Here is a 6,618-nt window from a genome sequence, read left to right as displayed (position 1 = left end):
AGTTACTGTAAAATTGTATTATCTTTTTCTCACTTTTCCAACATTTTTTATTTTAATAATATTTTGGTATTCTTTTTATTTCTGTACAATCTTCTTTGCTTGGCTGGTTATACTGTCATTTGATAGGTTCCCCCTGTTATCTCAGTCACAGTGTATTGATAATTTACTATCCTTCATCTGTGTTCCATTAGTACACCTCTCAAGGTTCTATACTCCTTTTTCTTGTTACCTAGATCTCATAGATTCTGCCACAAGACTGTTGCTTTACTATTACTATAAATAAGACCTACTTCATACAATTGTAAATACTACTCAACAGCCCTACCTGATCTCAGCCCACTTTAAAATTTCCTGAACTATATTATTGTGGGGGTTGTCTCTATTCTTTTACAAACTACTCCTATTTACTAATCTTTATTCCAACCCTACCTCAGAATTTGACCTCCCACAGCCTCCCAGCTTGCTAGATCCAACGAACAATCCTTGCATCCCCAATAAGAATCTTACCTTCTTTCCATCCTTTCTAAACAGTGGATAGTGGGGTGGAGGATGACGGTTAACACTATAAGGAGCCAAAGGATAACCCATCTCTTCTCTACTGGCTGCTAATGTAAATATCATAGTGTACTGTCTTGCTGTCTTAAACCATTTCACCTTACTCCTCCAACTGATCAGAAAATAGAGTAGGGGGAAGCTGTGAAACCCAGGATACACGAAGGAGATTGCACCACTGAATCTGACAAATATTCTACCACAGAAGTTCACACCATAATTACAGGGAATCAGAACAGATCAAATTAACAAACAATAAGAAAAAAGAAGAAACCCACAAGCAGTGAGAAAACAAAGAAACAACCCCCAATTGAAGGAAAACGAGGAAGCCTCAGGAAAAATGCTAACTGAAATACAGGCAACTCAACTATCAGACAGTGAGTTCAAAACAATGATTATCAGGAAGTTCAATGAAGTCACAATGAGCTTTCAGAAATTAGAGGGAAACTACATGAATGTCAATGCAAACTATATAAACATGAGAAAGGAAATAGAAACTCTCAACAAAGGTGAAGAGGACATGAAGAATACCATTTCTGAACTGAAGAACACAGTAGAAGGAATGAAAAGCAGGATTGATGAAGCAGAAGATTGGATTAGCGAGCTGGAGGACAAAGTAGAAAACAACACCCAGAAAGAGAAAGAAAAGGAAAAGAGGCTAAGAAAGAATGAAGAGGGATTAAGAGAAATGCAAGACAATATGAAAGGTAATAAATCCGTATAATAGGGAAATCAGAAGGAGAAGAAGAAGAGCAAGAGATCGAAAACCTAGTTGAACAAGTAATGAAGGAAAACTTCCCTAATTTGATGAGAGAAAAAGTCACACAAATCCGGGAAACACAGAGAGTCCCAATCAAAAGGAACCCAAAGAGACCCACCTCAAGACACATCATAATTAAAATGGCAAAATTTAAAGACAAAGAGAGAATCTTAAAGGTAGCAAGGGAGAAAAAGGAAGTTACATAGAAGGGAGCCCTAATAAGGCTAACAGCTGACTTCTCAATGGAAACACTTCAAGCCAGAAGAGAATGGCAAGAAATACTCCAGGTAATGAGAACCAGAGGTCTGCAACCAAGGCTACTATATCCAGCAAGGCTCTCGATCAAGACAGAAGCCCAAATAAGAAGCTTCCCGACAAAAGAAGTCTAAAAGAATACACCTTGACCAAACCAGCTCTGCAAGAGATTCTAAAAGGAGTGCTTTAAGGAAGGGAAGGAAAAGAGAGAGAGAGAGAGAGGAACACAGGTACATAAAAGGCAATGAATAAGTACCTATCAATAATAACCTTAAATGTAAATGGATTAAATGCTCCAATCAAAAGACATAGAATAGCTGAATGGATAAGAAAAAATGACCCACATATCTGCTGCCTACAAGAGACACACCTCAGGATAATAGACCTACACAGGCTGAAAGTGAAGGGCTGGAAACAAATCTTCCATGCGAATGGACAGGAAAAAAAAGCCGGGGTAGCAATACTCATATCAGACAAAAAGACTTCCAAAAATGGTCCATAAAGAGAGACCCAGGAGGTCACTTCACAATACTCAAAGGAAGAATCCATCAAGAAGACATAAATATTGTAAATATATATGCACCCAACATAGGAGCACCCAAATACATAAAGAAAATCTTAGAGGACTTCAAGAAAGATATTGACAGCAACACAATTATAGTGGGGGATTTGAATACCCCACTATCAAAAATGGACAGATCTTCCAAACAAAATATCAACAAAGATATTGTGGCATTGAACACTACCCTTGATGAAATGGACTGTACTGATATATACAGAGCCCTCCATCCAAAAGAAGCTAAATATACATTCTTTTCAAATGTACACAGAATATTTTCAAAGATTGACCACATGATAGGACACAAAACAAGCCTCAAGGATTTCAAGAAAATAGAAATCAAGCCAAGCATTTTCTCAGATCGCAAGGGACTGAAGCTAGAAACCAACCCCAAGGAAAAAAACCCAAAACACTCAAAATCATGGAGATTAAACAGCATGCTATTAAACAAGGAATGGGTCAAGAATGATATTAGGGAGGAAATCAAAAGGTTTCCGGAAATAACTGATAATGAACTCACAACAACCCAAAAGTTATGGGACACAGCCAAGGCAGTCCTGAGAGGGAAGTTCATAGCAATACAGGCCCACCTAAAGAGGTTAGAAATGTTCTAAACAAACAACCTAACCCTACGTCTACAAGAACTCGAGGAACAACAACAAAGGTAGCCCGGAGCAAGCAGAAGGAAGGAAATAACCAAGATCAGAGCAGAATTAAATGACATAGAGACTAAAAGCACAATTCTAAGGATTAATCAATCCAACAGCTGGTTGTGTGAAAAGATAAACAAAATCCACAAGCCTTTAAGCAGACTCATCAAGAAAAAAAAGAGAGAAAACCCAAACAAACACAATCAGGAATGAAAGAGGAGAGATTACAACTGATACCACAGAAATACAAAGGATTGTAAGAAATTACTACAAAGAACTGTATGCCAAGAAGTTTGAAAACCTAGATGAAATGGACAATTTTCTAGAAAAATATAATCTTCCAAAACTCAATGAAAAAGAAGCAGAAGGCCTGAACAGACCAATAACAACAAAAGAAATTGAAGCAGTAATATAAAAACTCCCAACACACAACAGCGCGGGACCAGATGGTTTCACAGGAGAATTCTACAAAGCATTTAAGGAAAAGCTAACCCCTATCCTTCACAGACTATTCCAAAAAATCCAATAAGATGGGAGTCTCTCAAACTCTTTTTATGAGGCCAACATCATCCTAATTCCAAAACCAGATACAGACACAACAAAGAAAGAAAACTTCAGGCCAATATCACTGATGAACATTGACGCTAAAATCCTCAAGAAAATACTGGCAAACCGCATCCAACAATACATTAAAAGGATCATACACCATGACCCAGTGGGATTCATTCCAGGGATGCAATGATGGTTCAATATTCACAAGTCAGTAAATGTAATAGATCACATAAACAAAAGCAAAGACAAAAACCACATGATCATATCAATTGATGAAGAAAAAGCATTTGATAAGGTACAGCACCCATTCATGATAAAAACACTCAGCAAAGTGGGAATAGAGGGAGCATTCCTTAACATAATAAAGGCCATATATGAGAGGCCTACAGCCAACATCATACTCAATGGGAAAAATTAAAATCTTTTACACTAAGATCAGGAACAAGACAAGCCTGTCCACTTTCACCCCTTCTATTCAATATAGTACTGGAAGTTTTAACCACAGAAATCAGACAAGAAAAAAAAAATAAAAGGCATCCAAATCAGAAAGGAGGAAACAAAACTGTCACTTTTTGCAGATGACATGATAGTATACATAGAAAATCCTATAGACTCTACCAAAAAGCTGCTTGACCTAATAAATGAATTTGGCAAAACAGCGGGATACAAAGTATATATCCAGAAATCAAAGGCATTTCGGTACACCGAGAATGAAACAGCAGAAATATTGACCAGGGAAAAAAAATCCCATTTGAAATAGCAAAAAGAAAAATAAAATATCTAGGAATAAAGCTAACCAAAGAGGCAAAAGACCTGTATTCAGAAAACTACACAACACTGAAGAAAGTAATCAAGGAAGACACAAACAAATGGAAACATATACCATATTCATGAATTGGAAGAATTAATATCATCAAAATGTCCATACTACCCAAAGCAATTTACACATTCAATGCAATTCTTATTAAAGTACCAATGGCATATTTCACAGACATAGAACAAACACTTCAAAAATTTATATGGAGTTATAAACGACCCCAAATAGCTGCTGCAATTTTGAGAAAGAAGAGTAAAGTTGGAGGGATCACAATACCTGACACTAAACTATACTACAAGGCCACTATAATCAAAACAGCCTGGAACTGGCATAAAAACAGGCACATAGACCAATGGAACAGAACAGAGAGCCCAGAAATAAGCCCAAGTCTCTACAGTCAATTAATATTTGACAAAGGAGGCAGCAACCTAAAATGGAGTAAAAATAGCCTCTTCAACAAATGGTGTTGGGAGAACTGGACAGCTACATGAAAAAAAAAAAGAAACTTGAGCACCAACTTACACCATATACAAAAATAAATTCAAGGTGGATAAAAGACTTAAATATAAAACGTGACACCATTAAAGTCCTAGAGGAGAACATAGGTAGGAAAATCTCAGATATTTCACGAAGAAACTTTTTTACTGACTTGTCCCCTAGAGCAAGGACATAAAGGAAAGAATAAACAAATGGGACCTCATCAAAATTAAAAGCTTCTGCACAGCTAAAGAAAACAGTATCAAAATTAAAAGAGAACCAACTGTATGGGAAAACATATTTGCCAACGATACCTCAGACAAGGGTTTGGTCTCCAAAATATATAAGAACTTACACGACTCCACTCTAAGAAGACAAGGAGTCCAATTAAAAAGTGGGCAAAGGACTTAAACAGACACTTCTCCAAGGAGGACATACAGAAAATCCAAAGACACATGAAACAATGTTCAATATTTCTAGCTATCAGAGAGGTGCAAATTAAAACCACAATGAGATACCACTTCACACCAGTCAGAATGGCCATCATAAACAAAGCAACAAACAACAAGTGTTGGCGAGGATGTGGAGAAAAGGGTTCCCTAATGCACTGGTGGTGGGACTGCAGACTGGTGCAACCACTATGGAAAGCAGTATGGAACTTCCTTAGAAAATTAGAAATGGATCTGCCTTTTGACCCTGCAATTCCACTGCTGGGACTCTATCCTAAGAACACTAAAACACCAATCCAAAAGAACCTATGCATCCCAATGTTCATAGCAGCACAATTTACAATAGCTACATGCTGGAAGCAACCAAGATGCCCATCAGTAAATGAATGGATCGAAAAACTATGGTACATTTACACAATGGAACTCTATGCAGCAGAAAGAAAGAAGGAGCTCCTACCCTTTGCAACAGCTTGGATGGAGCTGGAAAACATTATGCTAAGCAAAATAAGCCAGGCAGTTAAAGACAAATACCATATGATCTCACCTTTAACAGGTACCTAAACAAGAAAACAAAGAAATAAGCAAAATATAACCAAAGACACTGAAATAGAGGCCAGGCTGACAGTGCCCACAGAAGAGAGTAGAGGGAATTTAAGGGGACAGTGGGAAGGGTTCACAGGAACAAACTTAAAGGACACATGGTCATAATGGGAGTGAAGTGGGGAGCGGTCAGAGGGGGGACTGGATTGGGATTAAAAGGGAGAAAACTATATTTGAATAATGATTAAAATAAATTAAAGAAAGAAGGAATAATACTAGGATGAATGGAAAAGAAACATAAGGGTTGAGTGATATAAAAATAATAAGAATTAAAAAATAAAAATTCTCTTAAACACTAGATAAAATCAATCAAGCAACAACAGCCACAAAAACAAAACAAAAGAAAACAGAAGAAAACAAAACAAAACACCTCTTGTTGGTTTCTAACTGGCCGGACCAGTTTTTCTGATCTTGCTGGCTTCAGCTGGCTGAGGGACATTTGAAATGCTTATCATTCTTCCCAACCAAACAAATATGAGTAAGTCTCTCAGGTAATATCCCCAGGGAAAATCTGACTTTCCCCTACAGGACCCTGGGCGCTCCTGAGCACACTTGCTCTCTGGAGCTCACTGCCGCGTTCTCCCGTGCTCCAGGGTTTCTGCAGGGTTCCAGCTGTATGATCTCAGGAAGCATCCGTGACATTTTGGGATTCACTGTGCTATCTCTGGGGATTGTAAAAGGGCACACCCATTCACCACATTTTGAGTTTTGGGCTCTAGGAATGCACTAAGTGCCGCATCCCTTCTGGGTTCACAGCGTGAAAATTAGGATTCCTGATGGGGCACGGGCTTCCACAGTTCAACACCGCAGGCTCCAGAAATCTGAGAACGCCGGCATCCTTTCCTGGACCGGGGCTGTGATGTCTGGGTTTTCCACCGATCCACACCCCCACTGGGATAGGGGTGCGGACGCTATTCCAGGCCGCCCCTGGTCGTGCTGGCTGGAGG

The sequence above is a fragment of the Phyllostomus hastatus genome, unplaced genomic scaffold (genome assembly GCF_019186645.2).
Source record: "Phyllostomus hastatus isolate PE091 unplaced genomic scaffold, TTU_PhHast_1.1 phas_scaffold_397, whole genome shotgun sequence".
In the NCBI taxonomy this organism is placed as follows: domain Eukaryota; kingdom Metazoa; phylum Chordata; class Mammalia; order Chiroptera; family Phyllostomidae; genus Phyllostomus; species Phyllostomus hastatus.
The sequence above is the reverse complement of the archived record's forward strand: the minus strand, read 5'-3'. Positions refer to the sequence as shown.